Genomic DNA, 15,824 nt, shown 5'->3' with positions numbered 1-15,824 from the left:
CAGTTCCACAGATTAATTATACGCTGGGTAAAGATTTATTTTTTTTTGTCTGTTCGAAAAGCATTTCCTCTTACCCAGATACAAACCTCTAAAATGGTTCTTCTGAAAATGGAACTAGGAATCTTCTGTTAGAGTTGAGAAGAATCCTGGGAATTGTAGTTTATCATTTTAAATTGAAAATTTGTATCAATTTACAATTGATAAATTGTAGTTTATCATTTTATCATCCTCAGTTTTTTAAGTTTGTTCACATACTGAACAAACTATAATTCCCAAGTTTGTTTAGTGCAGTGTTTCTCAAACTGTGGGTCAGGACCTACTAGGTGGGTCGCGAACCAATTTCAGGTGGGTCCCCATTCATTTCAATATTTTGTTTTTCATATGTTAGACTGGATGCTACAATGGTATGTGACTGGATTTGGGGAAATGTTACTGACCTGTACTTTTAACAAGCTACTATGTATATTCTTTTAACAATGATCTTAAATGGGACTTACTCCTAGGTAAGTGTGGATAGGATTGCAGCCTAGATTGTTAAAAATTTTCCTATTTGATGATGTCATTTCCAGTAATGACCACTTCTGGTGGGTCCCAACAGATTATCATTCCAAAAAGTGGGTCCCAGTGCTAAATGTGTGAGAACCACTGGTTTAGTGGAAGCCAAGAAAATTAAAGTGACATCAAATCGATGCGTGATTCTTATGTAGACAGGCCCCAGTTGCTCTTGGGACTTTCTATATGCCTGTCACTTCAGTCTAGCCACATATTGCTTTGTTGGAAAGCAATGATCAGGTCACCTGTAATGGACTTGCTTCCAAGATGAACTCCTTAGCTCCAGTAAATAAAATGTGTGTTTCCAGATGGCTGTTTGGATAAACTTGCATGCTTAGCAGATTGATGGAGGCGTGTGTGTGTGTGGACAAACTGCATCAGCTATGTGACTTCAGCAGCCACCGCCATTCCTCCTATAATGCGGGAAGACTAGAGGGGTTAATTCGCAACCGAGGGCTCCGTACCAAAGATAGAGTCATTGGGAGAAAAGAAGAAAGCAATGTCAGATGCTTCAGGAAGTAATTTGCCTTGGCACTTTCTTATAAGTGTGAATTGATTTTTGCTGTGCTGTGTCAGGCTGAATTATGAATGGGGAAAAGCGAGGAGGGGGTAGATCTCGAAGAGGTGATGGTGTCATAATGAGCACAGGGTATGTGAGCGTGAGAGAGAGAGAGATGGAGATGGAGATGGAGATTTCTCATTTTGGGCTTTCCTTTCATTCTGCCCCCTCTAGGCATGGGACATAATTTAAGTCACAGCTCAGAGGGATTCCACCAAGAAATCTCTTTTGAGGTCACAGAGGAGAAAAATGCCTCTCAGAATGTGCCAGAATATTTACTGCACCAGTGGGTAAGAGGACTGCTAACTTTTATTTGTTTTTGTTGGTCCTGCTATTGTGTCTTCAGCAGTGTGTTGACATATGAGAAAATATTAAGTGGGTAATGCTTTTCCTGGTATTTGGGGAAAGCTTACTCTACTAAGGTTGCAATTCTATATACTGTACATTCACCTGGTAGCAGGGCCGGCCCATCCATGAGGCCAACTGAAGCAGTAGCCTCAGGGATCAGATCAGTGGAGTCACCCACCTGCGTCCACCGATTTGCCTCCACTATTCCATGCCGTTTAGCTATCTTTTATAAACAAATAAAGCTGTAGCCAGATGCTTGTAGTGTTGCTTGCCACAACTGTGACCACATAACATCACCGCCAAATACTTCCAGGAGGTCCATTTCAGGCCCAGGGGAGGGTGAGCAAGCCCACACTCTGCTTGATGCACTACCCTCCCAGGCTGCCAGATATTGACTGCAGCTGTGGGAGATTTGCCCGCTGCCCCAGTGTGGGCCATCCCAGAGAGCGGGGCCCAATGTTATGACATAGGCCACATTGCCCTAAGGCCGGCCCTGAACACGTGTTCCGTCAATGCTGACTGCTGAAAAGCAGCCATAAAGTGCTTTCTGGCAGCGCACTCTGTACCACACTGCTGGGGTGACAGCAGAAAGGCCAAAGCCTTCCCACTCACATTGCCTGAGCTCCAGGCTGCCTGCCAAGGAAGGCAAGATGGCAGGGAAAGCAGGAAGGGTTGGGGGGAGGGTGCAATGGGGCAGGAAGGGGGTGAAACTGGGCAGGAAGACTGCAAGAGGGGGAAGATCTGGTGGTGATTGCAGAAGCAGGCTCCCCAACCCTCTTTCCTCAGACTTACACTCATGAAATTGCTAGCACATGTCCAAGCAGACCCATTGCAGAATATGAGTGTTATGCAGGGGTAAAAGAATTTAAAACCCCTTTCCTTCCTGCAGCCTCCCAATCTGCCCCCTTCTGGATACAGCACACCTGTTTTTGGTATGACTGCACCAGTGGGGGGGTGGGGGAGATAGAATTGGGCTCCTGGCAGGTGAACTGCATCTTATCATTTTTATCTCTATGCCGGGGAGGGGGACGCTTCACCTCTTTTGTTTCTGCATGTCGGGTTCCTATCAATTGCATCAAGATTCTTGTTGTGTGCTGTTTTGCCAAAGAATGCATATACTCCTCTGCATTGGTAAAACACCACACCAAAAGAATCTTGGAGCACTCACAAGTACAAACACATCAAGACAACTTTCTAATCCATGCCTCTCCATGTGTGACTGCTAATGGAGGATGGAAAAAGACATGAAGGAACAAACAGCTGTGGCAAATTATGTATATGCAATGCTCTCAACAACATTCAGAACGGACTGTGGAACAATGGAGGATTCCTTCGGGTGCTTCAGTTCCACTTCAGAAAGAAGGCCAAATAATTTGCAACTCCACTGCTGCATCTATTGGTTTATATGTGTGAATGTCCAACAACAACTAGAACCCCAACAAGCAGAATTTTCGAATTCCTCAAATCCAGTTGAGTGCAATGCTTTTCAGTTGATTCATTGCATATGTTCAGTTGGCTTAAGTCATAAGAACATAAGAACAGCCCCACTGGATCAGGCCATAGGCCCATCTAGTCCAGCTTCCTGTATCTCACAGTGACCCACCAAATGCCTCAGGGAGCACACAAGGCAACAAGAGACCTGCATCCTGGTGCCATCCCTTGCATCTGGCATTCTGAGGTAACCCACTCCTAAACTCAGAAGGTTGCACATACACATCATGGCTTGTAACCTGTGATGGACTTTTCCTCAAGAAATTTGTACAATTCCCTTTTAAAGGTATCTACGCCAGATGCCTTCACTACTTCCTGTGGCAAAGAGTTCCACAGAGTAACTGCACACTGAGTAATGAAATATTTTCTTTTGTCTGTTCTAACTCTCCCAAAACTCAATTTTAGCAGATATCCCCTGGTTCTGGTGTTATGTGAGAGGGAAAAGAGCATATCTCTATCCACTCTATCCATCACCTGCATAATTTTGTATGTCTCAATCATGTCAATCATTGGGGGGGGGGGTGGTTGTATCATAGGCATTTTCTTTCAGGGATGATTCGGGTTTTTTTTTTAATGAGGACTGGGAAAAACGGAGTTGGGCTAGCTGGGGTGGCATTACCCTCCCTTGCCAAGCTGTGTAGATCCAGACTAGTGTCTTTCCAGTTGGTTGCCAACCATCCCATCCTTCCAGCAAGGGCAAGACACAATGTGAGAGTTGTGGAAGGGTACAGACAGATGTTCTGGCTAAATGACCAATTGAGTCTTGGCATTTCCACCCCATGGCTGAAACAAAATGAATGTGATCTCCTACCAACTGCTACACTATTTTGGCACTGAAAAGCATACAGAATATCTGCCAACATTTGCAAACCCAAATGAGCTAAACTTAGCACAAGCAGGGGCTTTATTTTGGATATCAATGGACATACGCACCATCAATAGAGTGGGGGCTTCACAGCAAAGTTGAAAGACTTTTACTCTTGGTTTTATTCAAGACAAGTGAGGTACTGTGACAAATACCTGTGGTGCATCTTCACCCCCTAATAGGAATTCTCTTGATCAGGTTTCCAGCCAGCCTGGAGCAGAAATCTTGTAGCATTGTTGAAAGCTCTCTGATGATATTCTTTGTTTCTTTTTTCATTGTGCTGTACAGTATTGCGCTCAAGGACTCAGGGTTGAAGGTGGATGACAGCATGGAGAGAATATAACATGGGGAGGGAATTCGTTTAGCTTTGGGTTATGCAACACCTCCTCCAGTGCTACCTACATAAGGTATTAAAGGCATAATCAGGCCGGCTTTCTTCCTCTGTCTGACCCAAAGGCATCCCAAGGTTACATTTATTTATTTTGTACTTATTTATACAGGTATTTATATACCACCTTTCTTTGGTCGTCAGATTTCTCCTCAGACTTTTAATCCAAGGCGGTTTACATAGGCAGGCTGTTCTAAACCCCCCATAGGGATTTTTACAATTGGTTAGTTCTAGTCTTTCATAGAACTCCTCGTTCCAGTTGGATTCCTTCCCAGACTGGCCTCTCTCTGGTCCTTCACCTCCCACACTCCACTTTACGGCAACTCCTCTCTGCCACCGAGGGTCAGCTCATCAGTATATCAGCGTGTCGTCAGTTCTCGGGTACTTCCGGTTGCCTCGAACTGGCAGCCTCAGATCTTCAGGCATACATAGCACATGGTGCGATGCTTACCTTGTGGAGCTTGGTGTTCTGGAAGTTTTTTTTTTGGGGGGGGGGCGTAATTATGTAATTGCATTCCCCCAACCTTTTGTCCGATCACATTGCTTTTAATGTGGTAGGCTCAACTCCAGACCACTTCCGTATGGCAATCTTCAGCCCTCTCTGGGCACAGTTGCTTTGGGTTCTTGCCAACGAGCAGTACAATCTCGATCATTGGCCCAGAGAGGGCTGAAGATCACCAAACAGAGGCTCATGCAGTGCGGTATCACCCTCTCTGAGGCTCGCACCTTGCGCAACTAGCACCAGCCGCACCCTATAGTGATGTCACCGGTCTGGCCTTCTTGAATCAACGCCATCCACATTGTGTCACATGGTTGCCATCAACTCAACTGATAGGCTTACAACATCTTCCTACCATCTGGTTAGAGGCCTTTTTGGTTTTCTCTTCCTTGGGGAGCAAGTGAGAGCTGTCCACAAATCCTAGATTTTAACACAGCTGTGATCAAGTAACACTGCGTACCCCTCCCTCTCTATAACGAAACATAGCAGTATAGAAGTTTCTGTCTTTCAGCATTCAGCACGAACCCAGAAGTCTTCTCTATTGTTGAGAGGAATTTAGAGCATTTTCTCTCTGTAACCGCAACGTTACACAGATCTGGGAAATCCACAAATTTAAACAAATGATTTTTTTTTTAAATTTAGAAACATATACTTAAGTGTTCCTAAATAATTCATTGAGCATTAGATTCTACTAAGTTTGAGGCAGTCCTGTTTTACTTCCAAGAGGATAGTCACTCAACCATAAAAATATACGAAAAGCCCTGCTGGATCAGGCCAAAGGCTCATCTAGTCAGTGGCGTCACTAGGGTTCGTGTCACCCAGTGCAGGAGGCCAGCATGGCACCCCTGTGATGGACCTGCTCCCACGCCGTGGGTGGGGCAACTCCCCAGGTGGTGGGTGTGGTGGGCTATAACCTTTCATAGAATAGAGATATTTCAACGTGGTTTTGTTCATTGCATTCTGCATAAAATTATACATCCAATGATATAGAACATGATGGTATTATCTGAAAATACCAAGATTTAAAAAATTTTGACCACTAGTGGTGTCACTCCCCCCCATGTGCATCACTCGGTGTGACCCACACCCCCTAGCAATGCCACTGCATCTAGTCCAGCTTCTTGGATCTCACAGTGGCCCACCAGGAGCACTCAAGGCAACAAGACAACTGTATCTTGTTGATGCACCCTTGCATCTGGCATTCAGAGATGGACTACCGGAAGTGGCATATAGTTACCATGGCTTGTAGCCATTAGAGTTTACTGTTATACAGTAGCAACACCCAGCCTGGCTAACTCATGAGGCCACTCCTACCACCGTAGAATGTAACTCAGCATTCAAATCAGCCTCTGGACTCGGATGAATTGGAAATATGTAGCCAATGAGACTTTAATTTTTAAATGAGATCTGGAGAAGGAATGGGAAATTACAGACCTGTCAGCTTATCTGCTGTCTTGGGTACACTGAAGTAAGATCACAGCAAGCATCGTCAAAGACACAGAACACAGTTGGCTGTTCCCAGGAGGCCTCAGAAGGCTGCAGTCATTCTACAACCACCTGCTGCCTCGACAACCACCCTTCCTCTTGAGATACACTCGCTCAGGCAGCCCACTGGTTCACATCAAGCACAGCCTGATGTTTTGCCTTCCTTCCTCGAAGCCATCTGACGTTCTGTGTCATTCTCTGTTAAGCCCCTGTCTAAACACCTCAGACTCACTGGGATGTCAACTCATAGAGGTCAGTTTACATGATGCAGGACAGTACCAAACACACACATACACACAGAGTCTCCATTTCATTGGCTAGAGAATGTGCCACTCACAGGTCAGCCTAGTTTGTAACATGGCTAACACATGGCAAACATCAGGCCCAGGGCCAATCTAGTCTAGCTTCCTATACCTCACAGCGGCCCATCTGACATTCTGTTTACCCCAACAAAGACACCAGACTGAACTTGGATTTAACTTGGGCCACTTTCTTAAACACAAGTGTCCGATTTTAACACATGAAACCTACCAAACACACCTTTCCTCTCTCGGCAGCCTGGGGCAGGCAAAAAAAACTGTCATCCACAGCCAATTTGATTAACAGAAAAAAAAATTCCTACCCAGCCCTCATAATGAGCGACCAGCTAATCTCAGACTGTACATACCCATCATGGCTTGTAACCTGTGATGGAGTTTTCCTCCAGAAATCTGTTGAATCCCTTTTTAAAGGCATCTGGGACATATGCCATCATCATGCCCTGTGGCAAAGAGTTCCACAGACTAATTACATGCTGGGTAAAGAAATATTTTCTTTCGTATCCAGAGATGCTAGAACTAGAAATAGGCAACCCTCAACACAGAGCACCAGGGCGGTCCTTCTGTTCAATTTTAATTCATTTGCATCCTTCTCTCCAGCCCTTCTATATCATGGCAAGGCAAGAGGATGGAATCCCCCTGCCCAACATGACAAAGTTCCAAACAACACAGTCCTGGAACGTGCTGGAATCCCTAGCATGTATGCACTGCTGAAACAAGAGACGCCTGCGTTGGCTCGGTCATGTTGTGAGAATGGATGATGGCCGGATCCCAAAGGATCTCCTCTATGGAGAACTCGTGCAAGGAAAGTGCCCTACAGGTAGACCACAGCTGCGATACAAGGACATCTGCAAGAGGGATCTGAAGGCCTTAGGAATGGACCTCAACAAGTGGGAAACCCTGGCCTCTGAGCGGCCCACTTGGAGGCAGGCTGTGCAGCATGGCCTTTCCCAGTTTGAAGAGACACTTGGCCAACAGTCTGAGGCAAAGAGGCAAAGAAGGAAGGCCCATAGCCAGGGAGACAGATCAGGGACAGACTGCACTTGCTCCCATTGTGGAAGCGATTGTCACTCCCGAATTGGCCTTTTCAGTCACACTAGACGATGTTCCAAAACCACCTTTCAGAGCGCGATACCATAGTCTCTCGAGACTGAAGGTTGCCAACAACAAGTCATTCTGTGAGATCACTAAGCCATGGTCTGTGGCATTTGATTCTGGAGTTGTCTTTATACAGGTGGATATAGATGTGAATCTTCGCCATGTCCCATTCGAGCCTCTGCATGGGGCATTCCTCCCCTTTACAACATGAGTGTACAGCTTTGTTTGTTTTAGCTTTGCTGAAATCTGAGCCTGCTTTTTCACCCGTCTTCCAGCCACACCACACAAAATAAATAAATAGATTTCAGTGCTTAGCAGTGCAATAAGTTCATTTTTAAAAGCGCCTTCTTGTCTTGCGTATTAATTTACTCAGCGTTAAATTTAATCTTTCACTTACTGCGGTGCCTGTATTCTTCTTGCAGTAACCTTATCTTCTTAAAGTGGAAAATCTGACATTTAAGTACATGCTATGGTATATGAAGTTGGAAGAGGCTTATTCGGATAACAAAGGGCAATACCAGTTTTCTCCACTAGGGGTATTGTTGCCTTTACTGTGCCACAACATCAAACCAATCAGGTGCTTCTTTTCTCCTGACTGGTACAAAGAAATGGATCTCAGAATCTGGGGCTGTAATAAATTATTGAAATGATTGGATTTAAATTGGATTTAAGTTGCACCATGGATACAAGTCATAATAAGTATGTGCAAGTTCTTGGTTTTAGAGGCAGGCTGCCTCTGATTGCCAGATGCAGGGGAGGACACCTGGATGCAGGTTGTGTCTGTTGTCTTGTGTGCTCCCTGGGGTATTTGGTGGGCCACTGTGAGATACAGGAAGCTGGACGAGATGGGCCTTTGGCCTGATCCAGCAGGGCTCTTCGTATGTTCTTACGATTTCGTTTTACAATGTCTGGGGAATGGTTGGTGCGCAAAATTTGCCATGTGGCGACTGATGTGATTTGCTGACTAACGTTACAGTGAATGGTAACACAGGCCAACACACATTTTGCTTCCTTAAATGTTACCCTAATTCCTGGGTATATTTGGGGTGCCGATTCCAAAAAGGGCATCCGTTTTGCCCTGTCACGTCTAGTTTTGGAGACACGGCATAGCCTCTTTAGTGAATGGTTCAAGCAGCTTCCTCATGAGGAAGCTGCTTGAACCATTCATTAATGAGGCTATACTATATCTCCAAAACTAGATGTGATAGGGCAAAACGGATGCCATTTTGGAATCGGCACCCCAAATTCATATCAAACCACCATAAAGTTTGGGAAAACCTTTTCTGACCCTCAATTTTCTAGGCCTGTGTAATTGAACTGTTGAAGGCAGTGGTGGGGGTGCATCGGAGGGGGGGCAGTGGCAGGTAAAACTAGTCCTCCCCTGCCTCAAAGAGAGGGATTGGGATTCAGGCACTTTCCATGGGCCATGATTGGGTGATGATGGCGGCAAGAGGTAGAACCGGGCTTCTTTGTGCTGCGCAGTGCATGTTCAGTGCCCATCATGGATTAATGGCAACATCAGAGAACCTTTATTTTCAGAGGGAAATGGCTTCTTTCTTCCTGAATTTACAGTACAGGTGTGCCCTGGTATCTGTGAGAATTCTGTTCTGCAACTCTCCATGGACAGCTGAATCTGTGGATACCAGGGATGCCCTCCTGCCCTCCAGAGGCAAGGGGAGCTGTGAGGGGCCCTCCATTCCCACATCCACAGTTAACTGAAATCTTAGATAGGAGATACGCCCCCCCCCCTGTATTTTCAAACCTGTTCACTAGCTTCTCAGGAACACAATGCTCAAGGGCTTTTATATTATGCAGTGGTAAATGCTCAATTCATGTAGAAAAACCACCACATCCAACAGCACCCAAAAACCATCACTCAGGGTTCAGTCTTATCCAGCTTTCTAGTGCTGATGCAGCCGCAATGCAGCTTCAGGGTAAAAGAACAAACATTCCCTTATCTAGAGGAGATTTTCATGACTGCCCCCTCCCACTCCCCATTGGCCCAGCTACATCAGTCCTGGAAAGCTGGATAGGATTGGACCCTCAGATTCTGACATTTCCATGCTCTACCCACTCAATGGTACTGCTTTCAGGTGAGACAACCTCCTGCTTTTGTCACACTCTCACCCACCCACTCCTGTCCTCTTGTTGGGCCCTGCATCACGTGTTGCCCTGCACACTCACTTTTTCATGTTACCTCCAACAGGCTGACTCTCCAGGGATCTCCTCCTCCATCCAGGACCTGCATCTGACTGTGTTGGAATGCCAATGCAGTGAATCCCAGCTGCCATTAATAAAAGTGCTAATCACTGTAAAATATCATCTAGGAGGGCTGAAAGGGAGGGAGGCCCATAAAATTATCCAGCGGTAACAACAACAATCATGATTGACATACAAAGGACAAGGGGAGGCAAAGTGATGCTGGCAACCAGGACAGCAGAGGTTTGGTCTTCACTGTCAGTATCTCTCGGGTCTCATTTAATCTTATCTCATTTGAAAGCATGAAATCCCCAAATCCGGCTCCCCCCCTTCGTTCCTGCATCAAGGGCAGACGTCACCAGCAATCTCAGTGTTAAAAGAATTACAACTCCCTTAACTCGGTTTCCATAGCAAAGAATTCCAGGTGTCCATGTGCTTCAGAAATCCTCAGATCCCACACATGCATTTTAAAAATTGGTCCCCTCCCATATTGGACACTCTCTCACTTTCCACTGGAAGCCTCCCCTGCGGACAAATATGACCTTCAGCCATCAAGACATTGTTGGCCCAAGTACCTTAATTGACTCTGCAGCAAAGCTCTTCACCACCACCACCCAGAGGTTCCTCCTGCTTACTGGTGCATGGGATGCTATTACTGCCACCCATACTGTTTAGCTGTCAAGCTGGCTAGCTGGGCCCTCTGGTGCATGTGGCCCCCAGCCATTGCTAGACCTGGCTGAGCCTTGCAGTCACCCCCTGATTTGAGCAATGAGTAAGCTGCATGATTAAACTCTACTCCTGGGCAGGGAGAACATGTGAGGGTGGGTTGGGGAGCGGTGGATGGGTTCTCCATTTCTGATGGCCATAAGTTCATTGGAGGGTCTGAATGGAGCTGATGCATGTACAGGTTGTATGCGTGCAAAAGAGGACATGGGCGAGCTACAGAACCTGCCCATCTGTTTCACTCTGTGCCCCTCCACCATTTCAAATCCCAGGCCTGAAGGCAGAAGAGAAGGGGGACTGGCTGTTTCCAACTGCTGACTGGGCACCATCAGGTAGGGGGGAAGGGTCTGGATGCTTTCGCCCAGGGATTTTTAGCCACTGTGCCATGGCACAATGATGTGCTGTGAATGATCTGCAGGTGTGTTCCAGGAGTTTGGAGGAGGATCATTTGTTAATAGGGCCATTGGGGGATGTGAACCGCCCCCCCCAACCACCCACCAGCTTTGCAATACACACTTTAAATGTCAAAAAACTTCTGGTGTGCCTTCACCATTTTAGCATCTCATCTGTGTGCTTTGAGATTAAAAAGGTTGAAAACCACTACTTCAGCCAATCACGTGCATTGCAGCAGTGGTGGAGCAGTGGAGGTGGGGAGACAGTGGCCCCACATGCCCTGATCATCCACTGCCTGAGGCAAGTACCTGAACTTGCCTCCTGGTGAGTCCAGCTCTGAGAATTCTTCTTCCACTTCTGTGTTGCTGTGTTTTTCCTTCTCCCCTCCCCTCCCCAAACACAGCCAAATGAGATTGTCTTCCACTGTATTTTTATTTGGTCCTGTGACAAGCGGTGATGCTCGCCAGCCCCATAAACCTCCTGAAAGACGCTCCAATCATCCAACATGCACTTCCTTCTCATATTATGCTGTGCTATTTATTGCTGTAACATTCTGTAAACAGCCTGGCTCGGCATCAATTGCCATCTCAGCTCTTGGGGCCTCCGGGGCACTCAAGTATTCCTTTTCCTTTTTGTGCTTTCTGTGCCTTTTGCACTCCCCCACTGCTGTGATTGCAAGAGATTCTCTTTGTGTTCTCAGCATTCAAACTTGCTGTTAGCAAGACTATGTATGGGAAAGCCACTCTCAACCTCCCTGGCCTTTATTGCTCCCACAGATTTTGGAACCCAGAGATGAGGAAGATGCTTTCCTCTCAAGACATAACTCACCCACCCTGTGGAAGCAAGACTGCTGCATTGGGCCCAGGGCAAGATGCCTGATTAGCTCCCCCTTCCCAGGGTTGTGCCAGAGCTACAGGGTCGAGACTCGAGTTGAGTCCTGAATCTCCGCCCCTTGCCTTGATTTGCCCACGAATTGTAATGGCTGCAGTCACAAGTCATCCAGAGCCGTTTTTTTCAGTCATTTTGACTTGAGTTCAAGGTTTTTTGAAAAGCAAGTCAAGCCCCTGAAGTGGTGAAAAAAGCAAACAAGCACACACAAAAAACAGAGTCATAAACACATACAAAAGTTTGGCTCAAGTCTATTAGAGGCTGATCAGGCTAGGGGCAGGGGTTAGGATCTTGTATGCACTGTTAGGATCTTGTATGTATGGCAGATCTCACCCCTCCTGGGCTCAATATGCCTTTTGTTCTGCCTTCCTTCACCCAAAAATGTCTCCTTCCACCTCTGGAGTGTCCTCTCACACCCTCTCCCACCCCCTGTTCCGCCGCACAAAAACTCACCTTCCCCAGCCACTGCAGGAACTGGAACTGCAGGGGCAGGCCAGCGCAGGCTCCATGTACTGGTGCAGCCTTAACCCAAGTCATTGCAAATGTATTTTATGGTATGTTTGCAATGCTCAGGAGCCAGCACAGGGGGCCTGCGCTGGTATAGCTCTGAGTTAGGATTGCGCTCTAAAACTGTAGCACAGTGGTTCTCACACATTTAGCACTGGGACCCACTTTTTAGAATGAGAATCTGTCAGTGATCAGTGACCGGAAGTGATGTCATGACCGGAAGTGACATCATCAAGCAGGAAAATTATTAACAATCCTAGGCTGCAATCCTACCCACACTTATCCAGGAGTAAGTCCCATTGACTATCATAGATAAAAGACTATACAGAGTAGCTTGTTAAAAGTACAGGTCTGTAACATTTCCCCAGATGCAGTCACATACCATGGTAGCATCAAGTCTAGTATATTAAAAATAAAATATTGAAATGAATGGGAACCCACCTGAAATTGGTTCGCAACCCACCTAGCAGGTCCCTACCCACTGCTGTAGTGGAAACACAGCCCTAGGTAGATGAGATTGAGGTATTCAGATGTGTTTTGTATGGAATTGTTTTCCCCTGTATCGTTTGTTTTATCATGGGCCCCCTAGAAGCCCGGGCCCTGGGAATTTTGTCCTCCTGCCCCCTTCTCCTCAGGTCTACATGGAAGGTAATGTATGAAGTAGCCATTATGTGAATTGTCACTTACAGCCAAGGAGGGTAATGCTGAACTGTTTCACTGTCTCTCTTATTTCCAGCTTCAGAGTATGACAGGATTTGCCTGTCTTGGGGTATGTGTGTATAGAGGATCCAATCAGACAAGACTCCAATGAGACGTCTTCTGGGAAGTAGAAAGAATTTTAAGTCCCAGCAACAGAGCTTTGTTACACGAATGAGAATTCCCTGGGAACCGTAGCCCCTGAGAAGCTAGAATCTGCTTCAGCTGAGACTCAGGGTTATTACTCTCTCCAGCCACACCCATGGCCCACTCCAGTGCCCTCAAGAACCCAACAGCAATGCAAGCATTGAACTCATGCCCAGATTAAATAATTTCAAAGGAACATCCACTGAACTGCGCCAGGCTTGCCATCCACTGGGGCTACTCAGGAAGAGAAGAAGGTGGTACGCATGATCAGGGCCTGACCAATTTCAGGAAGAGGGGGCTTCTTGCCTGTTCTAAAGACCAGGTCTTGCTAGTACATCCACTCTTTTTGGGAGTTCACTGGGGATCTGTTACCTACATCTTGTGCATCAGATGTGCTCCATTTGTGCTCCAGGAACCCTGCGTTCATTCAACCTTGTTTCCCACTTGCAGCTGCTGTGACCTGCTTCACAGGTCTGCCTGTTCTGGACCCCCTGCCCATTTCCTGTTCTCGGCCCCCTACCCGCATCAGCAGGTGAACCAGTTACCCTACGTAGTGCCCTTCACACAGACCATTGACAGAGGGATGTCCACACCAGTGTAAATTCCTGAATGATATCACTGCTGTCCACATCCTGAGACACTATGTAGTGTAGTGGTTAGAGTGCTGCATTAGAAAAGAGAGATCTGGGCTCTACTCTGCCATGAAGGTTGTTGGGTGACCTTGCTCCAGCAGGTGCTCTTTCTCAGCCTAACCGAGCTCACAAGGTTGTGGTGAGGAAAACAGACCTCCTTTCTTGGAGAAAAGGCAGGATAAAATGTAACAGATAAAAAAAAAAGTTATGTATATAGGAATATATTTCCTGAATCCAATTCCCTGAAGTTACATAAGCAGTTAAACTTATCTGCAGCCAAAGCAGCTTGTGTTCTGTGCTAAAAACCATGAATATTCTGCATCACGGAATGCTGAATTCTGCAACCTACATATGCTGAATAAATCTATTCAGTGAGTTGGTTTTGCTAGTAAGGGGAGGGGGTTGAGAAGCTATTGCAAGACCCCTTTGTCAACTATTAACATGTGCATTCCCCACACATGTTCAAGGAGGCTTGTCACCAACCTATCAAAAGAGTGAACTTCTCTGAATATCAGGGTTCCCTGAATATTCAGAGTTCCTCCCAAGAAAAGACTATCTCACTATGTTCAGGGGAAGTCAAATAAGATAAATTCCTCCAAGGATTTCTGCTAATCTCTGCTTTCAATGGCTTGGATGAAAAGGATTAAACTTGCCTTTTAAAAAAATAAGTGAAATAGGACTTGTGCTGCTGCTTTAAACTGAGTCAGTCCAATGGTCCACCTGGCTTAATATTGTCTACACTGAATGGCAGTAGCTCTCTGGAGTTTTGAAGGGGGGTCTTTCTCAACCCTTCTTGGAACTGCCAGGGATTTTATGCATGCCAGGCATGTGCTCCCTCACTGATCTATCACCCCTCCCTTTGTAACCCATATCTAGGATATGGGCAGAGGGGTATAGGGACCAGGCAGACTGCATAACCATGGCTTTCAATGCATGTGCCGGTCTTCATGTGCAGTTCTTCTAAAAATATAGTGTTTCCATTTCCTTCATTAGAATTCTTTTTAAAATTAAGAAAAAGGAACATTTGTGGTCTGTGCATGTTCAGTACGAGAAAATAGGGCAGTTTGGAAATACTGCTTTTATCTTGGCAGAAGAAAGGTTTGAGCTATGAGACTGAGAAGGGGTTTGTGGACTGTGCCTTATTCTGATGGGTTGGCCAGACACTTATAGGTTGGCAGCACTTCCTGTTTGGTGCTGTCTTTTGTCAGTCTTTCCCCAGTCCAGCAGGTACTTGTGCTTCCATTACTGTGGCACAGAGTGGAGGGAGGTGGAACAGTGTTAAGTTGAAATTCACAGGTTCTTTCCAAGACAGAGATGGGGGGGGGGGGAGAGAGAGAGACAGAACAAGGTCCCGTATTCCCAGGAGATACATTCAAGGTGATACCCTAGACCAGCATTTCTCAATGTGTGCTCCTCAGAGCCCTGGGGGTGGGAAGACCATTTTTAGGTGCTGAAGACCAAAAGGCTTGAGAATTTCTGTTCTAAAGTTAACTGGAGCCAAATGGGGTGTATTGACTAGTATGGCTATGTATCTTGATGTTGTCTGGCCAAATACATTTGCAGGTCAGGAAAGAATCTGCAGAACCTTGCATGGGGTGCCATAATTCTCTGACTCAAGTAAGACAATCTCCCATTGTCAAGGCATCTACTGCAAGAGGAACCCAGAAGAGGAAGCAGTTCAACCATTCAGATCTCGAAGTGTAGGATTTTTTTTTCCCCTTGCCCTTAGTACCTTCTTGCTTGCTTGTGGCACTGGCTGATCCAGAGGTATGAGACTGAGAAGGGGTTTGTGGACTGTACCTTATTCTGATGGGTTGGTCAGATATTTATAGGTTGGCAACACTCCCTGTTTGGTGCTGTCTTTCATCAATCCTCATCCCAGTAAAGCAGGCACTTTTAGAATTAGTCATCTTTTAGGAATGCTTGGGCATAGGATGGACTCAATGACATCCATACCATGGTACTTTCAATGGCTGCATGTTCAGATTCATGGTGCTGTTTATATCTTAACACCAGCATGGGACCTGGAAACTGAAA

Source organism: Tiliqua scincoides, chromosome 8 (assembly GCF_035046505.1).
Source record: "Tiliqua scincoides isolate rTilSci1 chromosome 8, rTilSci1.hap2, whole genome shotgun sequence".
In the NCBI taxonomy this organism is placed as follows: Eukaryota; Metazoa; Chordata; class Lepidosauria; order Squamata; family Scincidae; genus Tiliqua; species Tiliqua scincoides.
The sequence above is the reverse complement of the archived record's forward strand: the minus strand, read 5'-3'. Positions refer to the sequence as shown.